The sequence below is a fragment of the Lepidothrix coronata genome, unplaced genomic scaffold (genome assembly GCF_001604755.1).
Source record: "Lepidothrix coronata isolate B3197 unplaced genomic scaffold, Lepidothrix_coronata-1.0 Scaffold1, whole genome shotgun sequence".
NCBI classification, from domain to species: Eukaryota; Metazoa; Chordata; class Aves; order Passeriformes; family Pipridae; genus Lepidothrix; species Lepidothrix coronata.
In genome coordinates, this window is record NW_016690181.1 from 3,186,068 (window position 1) to 3,204,617 (window position 18,550).

An 18,550-nucleotide genomic window follows, 5' to 3' on the forward strand; every position below is an offset into this window, starting at 1 on the left:
AGGGAGTAGACGAGGTGGCCGAAAGCAATTTCAGCCCTTCGAAAGAAATAACTGGCATGTTACAGTGACAGGAAATTGTGCAATTAGTACAACAGGGCAATGTCAACAAGCTCTTAACGCCAGTTGTTATGGCAACACCAGGGAAAGCAATGTCAGTGCTGGAAAAATCCAGAGAGACTGAGAAATAACAACAGCAGCAGCGGCTGCTGGGATGGCTCTGGCTTTGCATGCAGGGCTCCAGTGCAGGCAGCAGCCTGGCAGCAGCCCAGGGCTGTGACCACTGCCTTGAGGCCAGACCCAGCCCTGTGCCAGGGAGCAGATGGGCAGAGGTAGAGGACCTGATCCAGCATGCGAGAAACAGGAGCCATCAGCAGGGACCAGGGAAGGCTTTTCCACACGCAGCCCCATGAAGCATTTCCCTGTGGCACTGCCCTGCAGGAAGGATAACCAGAGCAGTCCATGTCATCCTTGGACACGGGAATAGAGCATCAAATGGCTAAGAGCTGGCATCCTCGGCTTGGCTCATCATGCTAATAAAGTAGCAATGAGTGAATTGCGTGAGATGGAGTATTGAGTGTTTTTCTGCTAGTAAAATTACGGTGGTTTGGGTTTGGCAGCACATTCACTAATCCTGGGCAAACATATGGCTAGGCATGTTGACAAGGTGTGTCTCATGCGGGTCTGTGGGCAGCTGGCTCCTTTACATCCATGCCAAGTACAGCCAGGCCTTTTTGCCCCCTCTGTAACCTGCCACCTCACCAGCCACGCCCACAGTGGGGATGGCGCAGGGAAGGAGAGGGAGGCAGAGGACTGCCCTGAAGGCAGCTCAGCCCTTGATTCCCACTCGAACCACACTACAGCTGTGTCCTGTGCCAGCCCACAATCCCTGACCCACTGGCTTGACTTTCCAGCTTAAGCCCAGACTTGCCTGGTGATGGCTGGGCTGTGGCTGTCCCCACTCAGTGTCACCAACCTGGCTCTGCACCCCTGGCTTGCCTATGGTGGGATGTTCAGCCATCTGGAGGGGCTGCGGTTTGTGGGGCGCACATGTGGTAACATGAGAGAGAGATATTAATGCTGGAGCTTGGGGCATCTGTAAGCCTCTCCAATACACACCAGTAGAAAGGTGAGAAATTTCTCAACATGTATCAAATGTGCCTCTTGTACCCTGTCCCAAATATGTCAAAATGGAAAGGATTTGGTTTCAGCTTGCTGAGGTGTACAGCAGCTCCCTCCTTCTTTCCCTCCCTGTGCTCCTGCTAGCCAGGGCAAGTCCCTGCATCAGGGTTCCTCCAGGAGTCATTCAGACTTCTCTATGGTTGTGCCCTCTGGTTTACTGAAGCATAAGCCAACGTATTCTCCTTTCTCAGAATCGGTATAGCACTCTCAGTATGAAGTTTGGTGCCTACAAAGCTAAGCAAAGGATTCAGGTTACTCCAAGCTCCCTTTTTGTGTAATGTTAGATCTTTTCTGGACAAAAAAAAAGCACCTTTGCAGTAGGAAAAATGAGAGAGCATGCGATGCTTTCAGAGAGAGCCAGGGCTCCCAGAGTCACAGGGAGCATCATCCCTTTCAGCTCAGCTCTATTGCTGAGGTCTCCTTTAAGGCTTCAGAAGCCAGAGGGGCAACAGCAGAAGGATGCCAGTCCAGGAGAAGCTGCTGCGGCATACCCACCCATGAAAGCTAAAAGCATATGGCTTCAAAGGGAGAAACATCCTGAGCCCTTTGGAAAGAGCTGAGCAATAGGAGGATCAAAGCACTAAAGAGAATTTTGTTTCCTTTAAAACTGAAGTCTTACAGCGGCTTTTGAGGGAATCTTAAGAAAACGTAATGGGATCTCTTAAAAAACAGCAATGCAAGCCTCACAGCTGGTACAATGAAGAAGAGCAAAGAACTCCATGTGTTATTTGTGAAATGCTATTGCCCTTGGAGCAGTGGCTGAGTTAGTCATTCAAGTACTTTAGGATGTTGGTGACTGAGCTTTTGAATATGGGGGGTGCTTTTCTTCCAGCTGAGAGCTCTATGTTGTGCTTCCATCTGGCCAGATGGTAACACCTTTCCTCATTCCACAAAACATCTTGCCATGGGACTGCTCTCACTGATTTTGCTGGAGCCATTTGCAGAGCAAACATTGTAATGTGTCCGTAAGGAGGCACAACTGAGTCTACAGTGAGGTGGATGTTTCCATAAAGCTAATGAGTTCCTAATGAGTGTGGCCGATTACCTGATGCTCTTGCCTGTGAAGGCAGTAACAGTATGTGTACTATGGTAGATGACTATAGCATTGCTTTGGAAAACTTTTAGCATTAATTCTTCCCAAAGATGACAGAACCATCAGGCCTCTGCACTTCTGGGCCTGGCAGGATGTCCATCAGTCCACTGTGCAAGTTAGGTCTGAGTGATGGAGCATGACAGCAGAGTGCAGGAGGGTGGGGAAGGAGTTGTGCTGCCTCTGTGCCCCTCTGCAGCTGCTACATCTGTTTCAGAAAGGGAAGACTATTCCAGGGAGGTAACAGGGAGCTTTGATGACCCTATTTCCCATCCCAGCCCACCTGCTAAGAAACATTTGGAGAACTGAAGCATGACTTTCTCCCTGGCCCAACTGGTTGATTCCTTGTCAGGGACCACAGTAAGAATCCTACATTGCCTGTGTCTGTTTTGGTCCCTCACTGGTCTCCTGGCTGGGATCAGAAGCAAGGCAGGAGTGATCCCATGTCTCACACTGACCTTCAGCTCCATTTCATCTTTGCTTTCTTCCTTCTCTTCATCTGTTTGAGCCTTGATCCCAAGTTATCTACCGGTGTTACTTAGGACTGAGGGAGGGAGACTTTCTCCCACTCCCAGTGAACATGGCCACTCTCCAGCCCATGCTGAGCAGCAGTGAACAGGAGACACTGCATCCACTCCAGGAGAGGAGATCCAGCCTGTTAATACATTTCTTTCATCCTTGATCCTAGTGAGGTACTGAGGAAAGCAAGTCTCTGATGCCACATGCAACTTGAGTGCCTCTCCTTCCTCCAGTGGTCAAGGTTTCTGATGTCCTGGCTCCCAAATTAGTTTTTCAAGTCCTTTGATCAGCCAAGGCTGACCTCACCTCCTCCCTTTTTTCTTTGGATTGTTTCTCAGATGATACTGGCAGGCAGCAAAGAGAAGGCATAGCTTCTCCCAGCCCTGTTACTGAGTGGTGTAAGTTTAGCTTCTATAGCTTCCCTTCCCAGTCTTCTTGCTCCTTGACCATACTGAATATATACCATTTCTGTGCTGCCTCCTTTGATTTCTACAGAGGAAGCCTTTGCCAGTGGTGGATGTGTCTGATTTTTCTCACTATGCCATGGCAGCTTTAGAGCCGCTGAGATCTTCAAACAGTCAGAGGAGCTGAGATCCAGTCTCCTGAGACATCTGAGCACAGCACAGCATCCACTTTTTGATACAATGCTATCAAGACATTTCTCTGTTTCGGTTTGTTTGGGGTTTTTTTGCAAATCAAGAGAATGGAGCTGGTTTCACTCCTGCTGTTGTTGGGGGCTGTTGAAGGAGGAGGTGTTTTCATTTCAGCTCTTGAGTCAAAGAATAAAGGAAGAGGAGAAGGTGGGGGAGAGGAGGCAGGAAAGGAATATCAGAAAGGACAATAAGGGAGAACATCTGCTCACAGCTTTTCCATAGGGCTGGTCCTCTCTGAGCCACAGGAGGAGGCAGTCAAAGGGCATTGCCTGGTTCTGGAAAGCAAAGCCCAAGTGGCTGGAGGTGAGCAATAATGAACGGGAGGTGGATAGAGAAGGCTGGGTGGTTGCAGGGTCTGGGACACACCAGGAAGCCCAGCAGGACTTGGCAGGAGGACTGAAGGAGCTGCTGTCTTTGCTGAGTCCAGATGCATTGACCATTTGGCCAGTAAGTTAGTGTGGCACAAGACAATTTCCTCCTTTAACCCATGAAGGGAAGATATTAGCTTTGCCCCCTCCCAGCTCTGTGGGGCAACCTGTACCTGTAATGCCATGCAAAGCCACCCACAGGGCTTTCCATCAGGCTGCAGGCTCCTGACCTGGGGTCCCATGCTCTGCCTTGCTGCCCCAGCCCACCCTCCAAAGATTCCAGCTCCCTCAGCTCAGGAGCCACCTCTACCAGTGCTTACTGGGTTCCAGTCCCTGCTCTTGCCCTGGAGTACTCTCCATGGAGACTGTCACAGGGATCAAACTGCTCAGATACAGGGATATTCCAGGTTATCTGGATAAATACTCACTCTGGCTCTGGACCCTGCCAAGTAGACGGGCCTGGAGCAGGATCTGGCCCTGTTCTGCCTTGGGTTGCAAGGCAAATGTATTATTTCTAATCCTCATCTAGCACCTTCTTTGGGTCTGGCCTGTGACCATTAGTATAAAAAATAGCCTTGACAAACAGTATCCTTCACAGAAGTAATTCTCCCCTCTTGCTTGGCTTAGCTATGAACTTCTGCCCTGCTGAACATCCCAGAGCCTTCTGCAGGAGTCTGCTTTGTTCCAGTTCTACTTTGCCATGGTGTCATCTCTGCCTCAATAAAAGCAACTTGAAACCAGAGCCTTTCTGAATGTCCCCAGGCACACTCTGTGTCCATGAAGGTACTCTCTGTTCGCTTCCCTGGCACCAGCAGGACACAGTATCTTCAGCCAAGCTGCTGCTGTTTTGGTGGGTCGTCTCAGCAGGGAATTTGCCTTCCCTTGGACCTGGCTGCAGCTTTGGTGCCACTGATAATGGGCCCTCAAAAGTCTCTCTGTACAGGCAGGGAGCATGTCAGATGTTAAAGTCACCCATACTTCCCATACTGCCCATACTTATTCCCAGCTTCCATATGCATACTCTCTGACAACCTCCCTCTCTTCTGCCTGAAGCAGGTTCATTTTTAATTTTTCTGTGATTTCCTCTTGCTGCTCGGAGCACACAGGCTCTCCTGCTGCATGAGAGGAAAGGGAGCAGCGAAGGATGCTGGCAGAGCATGGCACTTCCCCTCCTGCCTCTCTGCACTTGATCCCAGCACCCTGAGAGTGGATCTCTCATTCTCTTCACACAGGATATAAGAGGCTTTTCAGCCCCCCTCACATATGCATGCACTGTCTTCTCCGCTAATCCATGGTGCCATTTATTAACAGACCCAGCAAGGGCTGGGCGAAACTTGTGAGTCATTAATTCAGCTGAAACGATGAGCTAATGAGAGGAACCTTGCGAGCTTCCCTCCCCACTCCTGGTTGCTCAGGGCATATTAATCTCCCTGAGTACATGTGCCAGCAGCATCCCCAGCAGCTGAGCACACTGCTGCATGTTTGCTTTATGGGCTGTTGTTCCCCGTGCCCAAGACCTCTGCTTGACTTGCTATAGTTCTTCCCAGTGAATTTGTTCCAAACCAGATGATTTAGATGCAATCAGAGACCTGGAGATAGCAGAAGGCTGCACACATTAATGAAGCCCCTGTTAGTACCTGTGCCTTCACGTGAGCAGGGGAAAAGTCCCCAGTTCCTCTGTGCCAGGTGGGACTGAGCGTGGTCCATCCTTCTGTACATGGTGAGGTCCTCCAAGGTATGAATTTGTCCAGCTGGGCTGGATGACAGCAATTCATCTGCTATGGGGCAATGCTAGATTGATGAAGAATAATGAATTCTGTGCAGTACCCAGGGGATAGACGGGAGTTTGAATATGAAGGCTGTAAAACTCTCCTGGGTGAGTGCATCCACCGTCGTTTGAGCTTTGTGAGCTTTCCCAGTTGTATACCTCTGTTCTAGGTTCGTGAGGATTTTCAAAATTATAAACACTGAGACACAAAGGGTACGAGCAAAGCAACTTTATTCTATTACTCACGATAGCAGTTAATACATACCGACCCCTGGATGTCTGAAAAGCCACTGAGCAGAAGGAGATGTAGCATGGTACTCGGTAGAAGGGGCAGGAAGGCAATGCACCTTCAGGACGTCCCCTGGATCAAAATCATGTGCATCTCATCCTCCTCACCCATCCAACCCAGAACCACCTCTTATATCCCCCTCACAGGAGTGGAATTTTTCGATTGCAACATCGGCTCACGTGTGGCCAGCGCACAAACCAAGACCACAATGGCTTATGATACCAGCTCCATGCTAACAACACCTCTGTTGTTTCTCTTCCAAAGGTCAAGTTCTCACCAGTTAACCTAACCTATTGTTTTTCTTTCTAAGGTTCAGTTCCCAACAGTGAAATTATACAATATTTTCCTATGCCATATCAACGAGCACAGCCATGGGCCAGCTATGGCACAGCCTCAGACACAATTCAGGTCCCTGACACAACCTCCTAAAAATATTTCCATGGAGTCACAAATTCCTGTAGAGTAACTGTAAGGCTGCTGACAAGAGGCTCGCTTTTCTTAGTTACTCTTAGAAATAGCCCACAGCACTCTTGGGATCCATTGATCCCTGGCTGTAAACCACCGACCTGAAGCTTGTAGAGGAGGGAAGTGAGAGGGCAGCACCATGATTGCCACCCAGAAAAGCCATGCACACCAGGGCAGGCTATTAGTTTAAAAACTGCTGCCTGCCATTATAAACCTGTCACCACCAGGCCAAGGGCTACATGGTCCCTGGGATGTTGGGAGCAGGCAACTGTCCTGTCCTTGTCAGGCTCTGGCACAGGATGGGGCTCAGAACATGGTGGGCACATAGTGGGCTCCACATTGTCTACAGCACCATTTCCAGTTTATCTTCTGACCATAAATGTTTAATTTCTCTTTAAAGGAAAATTTCAGAGGGTATTGTCCACAGGCTGGTGGCTGTCACCACTGGAAGGACAACCACCAGGTCTCAGCCTTGCTGGAGGGACAGAAGCAAGTGTCTTTTGATGCTGTCAAGCAACAACCCAGTTTTAGGTTTGAGCGTGGGAGGATTCTGCTTCTTCCCCAAGCTCAGATGGCTGCTGTTGCCTGAGCTCTAGGAGCAGGAGGTATTTAAATATTACTGCTAATTGGGAGTATTTTAGGTCTATGTTTCTCCTAAAAATTAATTCTCTTGATTGGAAACTCTAAGTCAAGGCATAAAATAACTGACAAAATGCACATTTGTTGCTGAAAAGTTAACACTAAGCCAAGAACACAGGAAGCACCCCAAACCCGGAATGAAGCACAGAACCATAATATGGCAACAGCAATGGGCTCTGGTGCAGCAAAAGAACTGTCCTCAGCTCAAAGATGAACTTGGTCACATTCGAGAGGCTGCAAACACCAAAAATTAGAAAGGTTCATTTTCCTTGTCCTAGCAGTGACATCTGCAAGGTTGAAATCTATACTGCTGAAAATCCTCAAGGACCCCAGAGCCAGAAACCAAGCCGAATTCATTAACTGCCTCTAATGCTGCTTTTAATAAATTGTATGGCTTTTAAATGCACACATACTTTGAGACCTCTTTTGTCCGGTATCTAAGACAGGTAAGGCAGGATCATAAAACCAAGTGTAGATTCTATGCACATGTTTCAGTTAATTACCATCCAAATTAAAGCTTATTCAACTGATGAATTTTTTTAAAAAAATCATCTAGTGAAAAAATGCAATATTAAGCCTTTCAACACAAAGTGAAAAAAAATCCAAATAAATGTTAATTACATAATAGCTCTAATAAGCTGGTTTAACTACAATGGAAGCTGGCAGAAAGCAAGTACTGGGTTTTGCTGACCAGCACCAGTCAGCTTGCTTTAGAGAAACAGGGAAGTAACTCAAACATGAAATGAGATTAGAGTGGATTATTTAAAGGCTTCCTGTTTACAGATTTAGATCAACTTGAATTGAAATGAATTCATCCTTCCTGCCTGGAAGCGGTTCGCTGAGGAAAATGATGATTTGAGATTGTGGCAGGTGTGATTCCCCCTTACTACCTCTTCACCTCTTTCCACAGAAAGGCGTTGTACATAGTTTTTGTTTATATATTAGAACAGGCTATGAGATAAGTGAATCATCTGAGGAACTGAGGAAGCCATAGCTGCTGGATCATGCCATAGAACTGCATTGTTTGCACTGAGGTCCTCCTGTTTGCAAGGAGGGAAGCAGGATGCTGGTCACCTGGCCACAGTCTGCATGCATCCTGAAGCCATGGTTATACCCTTGTGCCCCCAATGTGCCCATTCAGGAGAGGGGCCCCTCCTTGCCCCACCCCTCACAGAACCGATGCAGATGGGGCTGGTGTGACAGATAAATCCCCAGCACCCTGGCCATGCCAGATGCCTGGCACGTCAGTGTTGCTAAGCAAGGAGAAGTTTTAACTTGCTGATTAATGCCCTGACTCTGGGTGAGTAATTAGAATTAATGTGGGATATCAAATCAGGAAATCAGACATTATTAGGAGGAATTAGTGATTTATTTTCATTTTACGCCTGGCTCACCCCAATCCCCCAACACAGACGGGGGATTTGGCAAGAGACGAAGCTCCTTACTTAGAGCACAAGGAGGAAGAAGTAACTGATGACGGGAGGAGGAGAAAGAAAGGGGAGAGCACAGCTCCTGCATGGTTAATCGCCAAGTCTCAAGACAGCTTGTGACTGTGGTGAGTGAGGTGCAGAGCAGCAGTGAGGGACCACAGCCATGACTACTGCTTGGAGTCCCAGACAGCTATGGCTGGAGACATGGTGAAAGCCCAGGAACTACTTGAGCTGGGAAGTGCCATCCCAGCACAAACCCTGGCACTTCCCTGCTCTGATTTGCTTTTGTTCTCACAAACTGTGGATAGGACAAATATGCCAGGGGCAAATCTGTGCTCCTACAATAGGCAACATGGCAGCAGGCCAAGGCGGGGGTGAACCTCACTGGCGCTGATGCTGGGGGTCTTGGTCCTCACAGCAGTCCTGCTCTGGCACAGCAATGGTGACTGAGGGGTCTCAAGCCACACTGGGCTGCAAAACCTTTGCCCAAACACCCTGTGACATCGCAGCTGGTTACTCCAAAGCTGCTGTCAGTCAGCACGTGGTTGCAAGACTGCATGTGCGGCTGACAAATAGCTTGCAGCAGATAGCTTCCCAAGCCACCATGGGATGAGGGAGTTTGGTAATCATAGAATTGTTTAGGTAGGAAAAGACCTTTAAGATCATCAAGTCCAACTGTTAACCCAGCACTGTCAAGTCCGCCACTAAACCATGCTCCTAAGTGCCACATCTACATGTCTTTTAAATAACCTCCAGGGAAGGTGGCTCCAGCACTTTGCTGGGCAGCCTGTTCCAATGCTTGACCACCTTTTCAGTGAAGAAATATTTCCTTAATATCCAATCTAAACCTCCACTGGCACAACTTGAGGCTATTTCCTCTTGTCCTATCACTTGTTACTTGGAGGAAGAGACCAATCCCCACCTTGCTGTAACCTTGGTGAAAGGACCAGGAATGCTTGGAGTGACTGAGCAGGGAAAAACAGCAGCAGCAGCATCCCACTAGCCTTTGATTGTCCAAGTTCTGCATTTGCAGGGAGAATTTAAATGCTAAGGAGCCCAGAGCTGGTGGTGGAGTAGGAGACCCAGCACTGCTGGTGTCCAGCTGAAGTGTCAGTAGGAAGAAGCAGGGCAGTGTCCCAAAAAGCTCCCCTCCATGATCAGACCCATTTGGAAATTCATCTTCTCAGGCAGAAGTTTTAGGCAGATTTTTTTCACTCTTTCTTTTTTTTTTTCCCCAGGATGAAAATGTCATTGGTATTTTATATGTATATATATACACACATGTATATATATATATAATAGCCCTATATATATACCCTATAGTGTCTCAGCCATATTTAGTCCCTTTGATGTATCTTACGTGCAGCGTGCATCCTGGTAGCAGTGAGAGGAAGCTTCAGGATCAATGCTCAATGTGCACAAAGGCTGTCTCTCAAGAAGTTTAACTTCACCAAAAAAGGTAGATGATTTTCCTATTTATAATTATTTTGAATCTATAAACAGGAAAAAAAACCTTTCTCTCTCTCTCCTTTCTGCTCAATTGCCAGAGAAGAGAGGAAAGCAAACAAACATAAAACAAGATGCAGGACTGGGTGGCTCAGTCAAGCTGTGTAGAGCAAAACCATGTGATGTTCTGGGTATTGCAGATGGAGCCTAAGTGGCTCAGCTCATCCTGTACCTTGTATCTGGAGTTTTCATCCCAGCTGAAGAGGCAGTCAATTTGTTTTTGCACAGGACAAAAGTAAGGCTTAGTCAATGAGGTGCCCAGAAAAAACAGTCCCTTCCCTGGCACACAGTCCAGTGAAGGGAGTCAAGGATGAAGAGCTGGGTTTGGCAGGGTATGAAGACAGCAAGAGTCCTGTCTCCCAAGCAGGAGGGCTTGGGAGGTTTCAGCCCCCACCAAGGTTCATTGACCAAGCACTCTCCAAGAAGGCATAAGGGATTGCAGAGCCGACTGCTAAAATGCAGCCTGCTGTGAAACATCACAACGATTTACATGTAGATTTTAATCAGAATTGAGATGTATTTGTTTAATTAGCACCACTGTAACACAGGCTTGGATGGAAAAGCTTCACAGGGGAGTCAGGTTAATGCAGAGCTGGACGCTGGGCACCACAGGAGAGCAGTCTGCATCTGAAAAGCCTGCCACGCTGGGGCAGCTTGATCAGTGCTGCATGAGGAGCCAGAAGAGGTTTTCCAGGGCAATCAGCTCTTGGCTTTGACAGAAGATGCTTTAGCCTGAGGAAGAAAAGCTAGGGGCCATCACAGCAGTCTGCAATCCCAGCCTAAGTGTGGCAGAAAACAGCGGTTTTTCACCAAAAGCAGCATCTGTCACTCAGTTGAGTTAAATGAGGCTTAAATAAACCAACCAAACAAACCCAAAGAGAAAGAAACATGTCTTAAGAATAGTCTGCTTTCCCAGATGGTGTCTTGAACATTTCATCTCTGCCTGAAGATAGCCCAACCAAACTAGGTGCCGGAGCAAAGGGGTGAGTGCCAGTTGGACACTCCAGAGCAAAACCAAGAGCTGCTTCAGCTCCTCTGAAGGGGCAAGGTTATCCAACTGGGGTTGCAATATGCTCCCAGCCACTCTGTGGTGGCACTGTCAGCCCAGGTATGCAGTTGCACTTGTCAGCTATACCAACAACAAATAAACATGAAGATACCATAAAAATCCCACAGATGTCTGCATGCAAATGTTTGCCATATCAGTTGTTTCCAGCCTTGCAGAAATAACTGGGGCATCTGCTGGCAGAGGAGTGGCACTGACCGCAAGGAGCACAGCCGAAGCTGGGGGGAGAGAGAGACAATCCCACATGAAGAGGAAAGCCCAACATGGAAGGATGTGAAATCACCAATGGGACAAGGTGGACAGCAAGGCATAGTGGTCTGGGCTGGCAGGTGTCTACAGGCTGTAGAACAGGCACCGTGTCCTCCTCTGGCCATTTTCAGGGAGCAGCAAGGGGACAGTGCGTTTCCCATGCCAGGTGGGAGGGAAGACTTGAGTTACTGCCGGTGTCAGTTTCAGTGCTGACACCGGTACAGGGCAGGAGCGGGCTGAGGACTTTAAGTAATGAGGCACGATACGCCTGTGAGCTCAGTGATGGATAGAAAGTGGCATTAAATGGGACTCAGTGCGTGTCTTTATCTTGTGTTTAGCCATCACAGACAGGGTGACATAAATGCTGAGCACTTAGGTCATGGGAGCTGCTGCCTTTGCTGGCCTGGAGGCAGGTAATGCCAGCAGCAGAGTGCAGAAGGGACTGGGGGCATCACAGACCCCACAGTCCTCTTTGCTTCACAGTGCTCTGGAAGTACCCTTCTGAAAGGAAATGTATTTGAAGGTCTTGTAGCCCTGGCTTACTAAAAACTGAATGGTGATTCTTCCTCTGTACATCCAGAAGCCATGGAAAATTCAAAAGAATTTGAGGAAGCACAAGGCAAATCAAAGCTTTTTCTATCTGAGATACTCTACCTCATTACATGATCCTAAAAGAGGCATCCCCTGATGCTTATGTCCCTGAGACCCTCTTTCTTCAGTGCTGTTAGCCCTGATGCCATGGGGATGGGCTTGGCTCACTTTGTCTGGGGCTGCAGCTCTTCCTCCCAGGGCAGTACTTCAGGGGGAGCCCAGCATGGCAGAGGGTGGATGGGGCAACCCCCAGTGTAATCCTGAATGCTAGCCCTAAAGTTGGGCTCTGCAGAGCTTGTCTCAGGGGTTGCCATTCCACTTGGCACATGGGCTGCCATGCTGCCTTCCACAGTGCCCCTCTGGTCCTCCTTGTCCAGGGGATGAAATGGGTTTGTCTGCTGCCAGACACCAGTGCCCTTCTCCTCCTCATCTCCTGGAACCTGCAGGGCACACTTCAGCCAGCCCAAAGCAGGGGGCTGAAACAAAGCCCTAAGGAAGGGAGTAGCAAATGCCACATGGGGACAGGCCAGAAGCCAGAGCAAGTGCAGAGGTCCCCAGCTGCATCCCAACATCTCACCTGCTGCCCTGGCCCCAGGATGGAGCCCTGCACTCACAGGGTTGCAGGATAGGCAGCTCCCGGGCAGGGGAGAAGGCACCATAGCAGGCTGGCCACAGGCAGGAGGCTGCAGGCAGGCACTGCCATGGGCAGTGGCAGGCACACAGACAAGGCTGGGCTCCACTGCGGCAGATTGATAGGTGTCTGGTGGAAAACATCCTACTGATAGGCTGAGAACAAAATGCAAACAAGGAGAAATGACAGCTGTTCCTGTAGCTTTTCCATCATCTCTGCCGATAGCAGCCGCAGCGCCTGCAGCTCCGCGATTGATGCATCTCCAGGGACTCTGGGAGCACGGATGCCACAATCAGGAAGGATAAAAGAATTGCTGCTGGAACCCAGAGGAGACTTCGGATCCTTATCAGGAACAAAAAGGACATCAATCTGGTGCCAGGACAGGCCTGTCAGATGCAGCCACACACTCAGCAGCCAGCCCAGCAAGGCTGGAAAGGCACATCCATCCCTGCTGGGCCCTCCTCCCACCCGGGGTAGCTCTGTTTCAGCCAAGCAGCACCAGGGAGCAGCACAGAGACCCAGCCACTCCTTGGCCAAGAAAATCCTTTGCAGGAAAGGTGTGGCAAACAGAGAAGGAGATGAGCCTCTTTGGAGTCCCACCTGGCTCTAGAGGGGTTGGTCCTCTGGCCTCATGCAGCTTGACAGATCAGCCTGCTGCGCTGTGAGCCCTAGCCTGAGCCATGATGCCCCATGGCTGATCCTCTGCTATCTGACCCTTTGGAGTCCTGGTGCCCACAGTGTATGGGACTGCTTTATAGAACGCTGTCAGCGGTGAGCATTGACCCTTCCACAATGGACAAAGCTGGCATTCTCTTTTAAACCCAGCTTCTGGGCATGGTAAGACGTAGGGACATAGCACCACTGTTGGTTGGAAAGCACCCAGGTACTTGTGCAAACTAGTCATCTGGGACTTCCAGACAAATCCTGCTTCAGGAAACCCTGCTGATGCACCTCTGATCTGTGTGAGGGGGCTGGTGCTCTCATGTCATAGCAAACACACACAGCATCCCTTTGGCTGCCACTGCTCAATGGGTGGCTGGAACTCCCCACCTGGGGACACAGGGGACTGCCATCCAAAAGGACCTTACTATTGCCTCTCCTGATGCAACCTGACCTGTGCTGCCTTCAGCTTCTTCTTGGGCAGAGCAAACAAGCTGCTCGATAACCACACTGTTCAAACATGCAGAGGTTAAAGACAGACTTGCAGGACAGTCTGTCCCCTGGGCACAGCCAGGTTCTGAGCTGGCACAGGTGTCTCTATCACGGGTGGCCAAGGCAGGTGGCTCTGGAGCTGACTAGAAGGATGGAGGCTGCTGGCATTGACTCTGAGACTGCTTTCTGCGGCGTCCATGCGTCCATGCCTCCTGCTGAAATCTACCATCCCCAGAGCCAGGTGTGGAGCTTCTTTGCTCACTGGTATGCCAGGATAGGGCTGAGGGGAGCAAGGTTGATTGCAGGACTGCATGCATCCCCATCACCCCCTGTCCTCCACCCCAAAGGACATGTATGCCACTAGGAGCATCATCCCCATAAAGCCAAGGAGAGTTGATAGGCGTCACCATACAAAGAGCTTTAGCGTAATGCTCTTGTGACAGCTTGTGGTGAAAATACAGCTATTTCTTAAAGTCCATTCCCTGTCTGGTGGGGCAGGACAGCACACTGAGCTGTTCCCCAACCTGCAGGCTGGCTCAGAAACCATGAAATGACACGGAGGCATTCTGGGAGGGGCAGGTACATTAAACCTCTTATTTAATCTTTCGTGGCCATGGTGGTCAGTAGCAAAATCATAAGATTTGGGTAGCAAAAAGCAGCTCTGACTTTTTAGCAACAGAAGTGTTGTTTTGTTTGGCTCTGTGCACACACATACGCATGTACACACAGCCCTCACACATGCACAGCCAAAGGGAAACCGTGCTGGTCGAGTCAAGTGTGGCAAGACCTTGTTATGGTGTGGAGCAAATACTAATGCTGTGTAAAGAGTTCTAATTAGTTTAGAAGCAAAGCTGTGTTCCAACATCTTGGGGAAATTGCACTGTGGCCATTTGAATCTCCACTGCTGCTGCCCTCTGGAGAAGGCTGGAGATATTTCTCCCTCTTCTGGAATAATGTTTGTCTCTGTGTTTGTCTCTGCAATAATGTTTGGCCTGACTACTTCAGCTGATACAGGGCTACTGGAGAGCTGAGCTCCAGAACAGGAAGAGTTTCTGGGATGGGCTTGAAGTGCTGCAGCGCACACAGGGCCACACAGGGCAAGATACAGTGGTGAAGGAAGGTAGTAGGAGATACTTGGAAAAATGTGAGGATTTGGTGACAAGGTTTTGAGGCTCTCAGCAAACTGGAGAGCTGCAAAGGGTGGCTCTGGCCAGAGCCAAGGTCTTACATGGGTATCACCATTGCTGTGCCTTTCTCAGGACTGGCTGTTGCTTTTGCGAACCCAGTTCCAATGGCAGAAGGGGCTTGGCTTGCTTTTCTCTCTCTCTCACCTCCCTTCACTTTTAAATAAGCTTCTATCCTTCACCGCTTGGAGGTACACTTTGAAAACCTGACCCCGATGCACCCTAAAAGCTCAGAAAGCAGCAAGTAAATAAAGAGTATTTTCTCTTCTGAGTTAAAAAATCACATTTCAGAAAAAAGCCCAGCAATTTTCTAACCCTTCTTGCCCTAATTCAGGAGAAAATTTTTTCCTCTTTTCTTTCAAGGCTAGTACCTCTGGGGGATTTTGGGTTGTGGTGCCAGTGCAGAAGAAGCCAAGGTGGCCTCTGCCCCTTCCTGAGGACACTGAGTTGTCCCAGTGGCTGGATAGTGCTGTCACCTGCCAGCCAGCACTTAATGGCTGTGGGGGACCACAGCACTGCTGTCACTGACATCCTTTCCTGATGGAGAGTTTTACCATGAGCATGGACACAGCCACAGAAGCCATACTTTTTCTGAGAGCCTTGACACCCTTCTCTGGCCAGGGTGACTTTGCTCCTTGGAGCCATTAGCCAGGAGCTAATGCACTCACCTAGAGCTCTCTGGTGGCCAGCTGTCCTAGTCCCAGATGCCTGTCCTGGGCACGCAGGTGTCTCTGGCAGAGAGGGCAACCAGCCCTCAGAGCATCCATGGATGAATTTGTCCTCCCTTCATCTCCTCCCCACTTCTGCGCATCAGTTGTAAATCCTGGCAGGAGATTTCCAACTGGAAGTGGGCTGCAAAGCACTGGCAGGTAATTGCTAAAGCAAGCAGGGCTGCATTAATTGAGATGACGGCAGCCAGCAATGTGCTCTCTATTAGGCTTGGCTCTGCAGCAGCCTGTGGGGAAGCAGAAAATACAGGGGAACAGAGGACAGGGTCTGCTTTGCTACAGAGATGCTCTGGGCAAGGGACTGCTAGGGGGCAGGAGGGAAACCTGCCCTTCCCCCTGGGTACTCTGAGCATTCATTAGCTGCACCTCCGCCACTCACTGTGGTTCCATACCCCTTCGGCGTGGGCTGTGCCATATCCAGCACTGCAGCTGGCTTTGCTGACTTGTGCTGGGGACCCCTGCCTGGTGGACCATCCTGCCAAAGAGATGCAAGAGGCTGATGCAGCAGCAGGGTGGGAGGCAAGCAACCATCTGTGACAGGCATGTGCGTGCCCAGCAGGGAGGGGCGGGGGATCTCAGCCCCCTTTTTCACCCCCTATCCTCCCACCTGTTCTAGAATCGTGCCTGGAGGTACCGCAAGGTCTGGGCGGGGGTTTGCAGCACCCTGTCCCCAAATGACTCATTGACGCAAAGGAAAGATATTACTCAGGCAACACGTGAGAGTGGGAGAAAAGGGGGATGATTCAGGCCAGGAGCGAGGGGTGTAAGCAGAGTGGAGCGCTGAGCCAAGGCAGAAATTTGGCCTCTCAGGGCTCAGAAGTGGCTTCAGACCTGGCTGGCTAAAGATGTGGTGGGATGGAATGGCACAGCACAGCCAGATGTCGTCCAGGTCCTCCTCTCTGTTATCCCAGATCCTGTGTGGGGCCACACAGCCAACCTGCTAGAGCAGAGATGCTGTCGCTCACTTTGTCACCCCAAGCCACCGCTGCTAAGCCTGGACTTGCCAGCCCAGAGGGTTCACAGCGTATCCAAGGCTGCTCAGCTGCTGGGGAGTAACCAGGCGCTGTGGCCACAGCAGCTGCTGGCTGCAAAACAAATTGGAAAGGAACAGGTTAGTTGCTGTGGTTTGCCTGCAGCAACAATGAGATAAGCAGGGCTATCATGAGGTGCCCAGAAGGTGGGCAACAGTCAGCAACCACCTATGCCATCCTTCCTGCTGGGTGCTACCAGCTGGACTGCTCTGGAGATGGGTGCTCCTGGAACAAGAGTGTTCCATCCACCTGCACCACTGCCCAGGGAAGGCTGCCACCAAGATGAGGCACCCTGCCCTCTGTGGGGACCAGAAACCAGCTCCATCTGGCTAACACTGGGTGCTGCAGAGATCAAATCCACTCTAATCAGAGGTGTTCCTTTCAGCTCAGTTACAATACTGCCCGCTGAATTGTAGGGGAATTGTTCGGTTACAGACTTCAGGAGAAATGGTTCAAAAACCACCCAGTATCATAAATGTGGGATCTGAGGGGCAAGAATGAGGGCAGAGCCCCTCCACTGTGTAAGCAAGGGGCTTGCAGGCACTTCATGGCCCAGAAATGCTCTTCTAACAGGCTGTCTCTTCCACATCCAGCATGTACAGGCTCAAGGACAGGCACTGACCACCCGCAGGAGTATGAGCATCTCCTCTGGCCCTGACCTCCAGGGACTCAGGGACCCCAAAGGCAGAACCCCACCGCATCCGATAGTGGGGCAGCTGGCAGGGAGACAGGAGGAGTTGGATGCAGCTGTTATGGCAACAGAAGTTCTCAAGATAGGGAAGGGAAAAGGCACTCTTTAAAGCATGTTTCCATGGCAACAAGCATCTTCAAAGGCCTCTATAACACCCCAGAAAATTAAAAAAAAAAAAAGAAAGAGGTTTCCTTAGAGGTAGGGACTTCTGTGAGCTGAGCTGCCTCAGGTGCTTTGGGAGTTAAATGAAGAACTTGGGCCTTCCTGGGAGGGAATGGGACGAGCTCTGCAAGGCAGAAAAAGGGGGGAGCAGAGTTTTGCAGTGCAAGGGCTGTGTCATGCCTCCTTCCTCCCCCACATATTTGGGGTTTTTTTGCTAGGAGGGCCTTTGCTCCATAAGATGGCCAAGTCCAGCAAAGAGGGCAGGAAACAAATAGCTTGGAGGAAGCTGAGGGGCAAGGAAATGCTTTGCTCTTGCTCTGGCTCTTCCAGCCTTGCTTTCTCTACCAGGTGGAGGATAACCCCACAACATTCCCTCTCCAAGGGCTTGTGGACTCAGCACCATCCAGGGATGGGGGCTGTAGGTGGTGAGCTCCAGGTCAATACTGCAGCTGGGAGCATGCGGTGTGACTTCCTGCTGGGGACAGGGATGTGGCATCATGGCCATGGCTGATGTGACAACAAAGGGCCAGCTGCCTGTGGGAGCAGCAGTGACAGCCTACTATGTCTGGGGATGGGATGGCATGGGATGGGATGGCATGGGATGGAGCCAGTGTGATCAGGCACCAGCTCCATCGTGCAAAATTCTGAACCTTTTTTGTGCCACATGTGCTCTGGTGCTACAGGATCTTTGAGAGGATAGTCCAAAAGGCTTTTCTTTCTTCTTAACACACACCCCTTGACTAGAGAAACATCAGACATTCCTGGAGGGACAAGAGCTCCTGACAAAGGTTTTAGTCAGCCCTGGCCCCTGCATTGTGTGCTGGGGGAGTAGGTTACCTGAATTGGGGACCACAGTGAATGCTTTCAGAAGGGGGCTTCAGCCTGCTTTGCCTTCTTTCTCCCTTCTCTTCAAGGGCAAATTTGCCCCAGCTTTCTCTCTTGTGTGATCACAAGCCTTAGGCTCACTTCCTTCATTCTCTCGGGGTGCTACTTGGTGTGCAGGTGAGACACTGCCGTGAGCAGAAACAGGTGTCTCATGGACTGGCTTTAGAGTCGTGAAGCACATTAGTCAATGCTGAACTGCAACCTTTTTCTCTGCTTTTGCATTGTAAAGATCTATATAACCACTGCTCTCACATACTCCTTTACCAGGGACTCC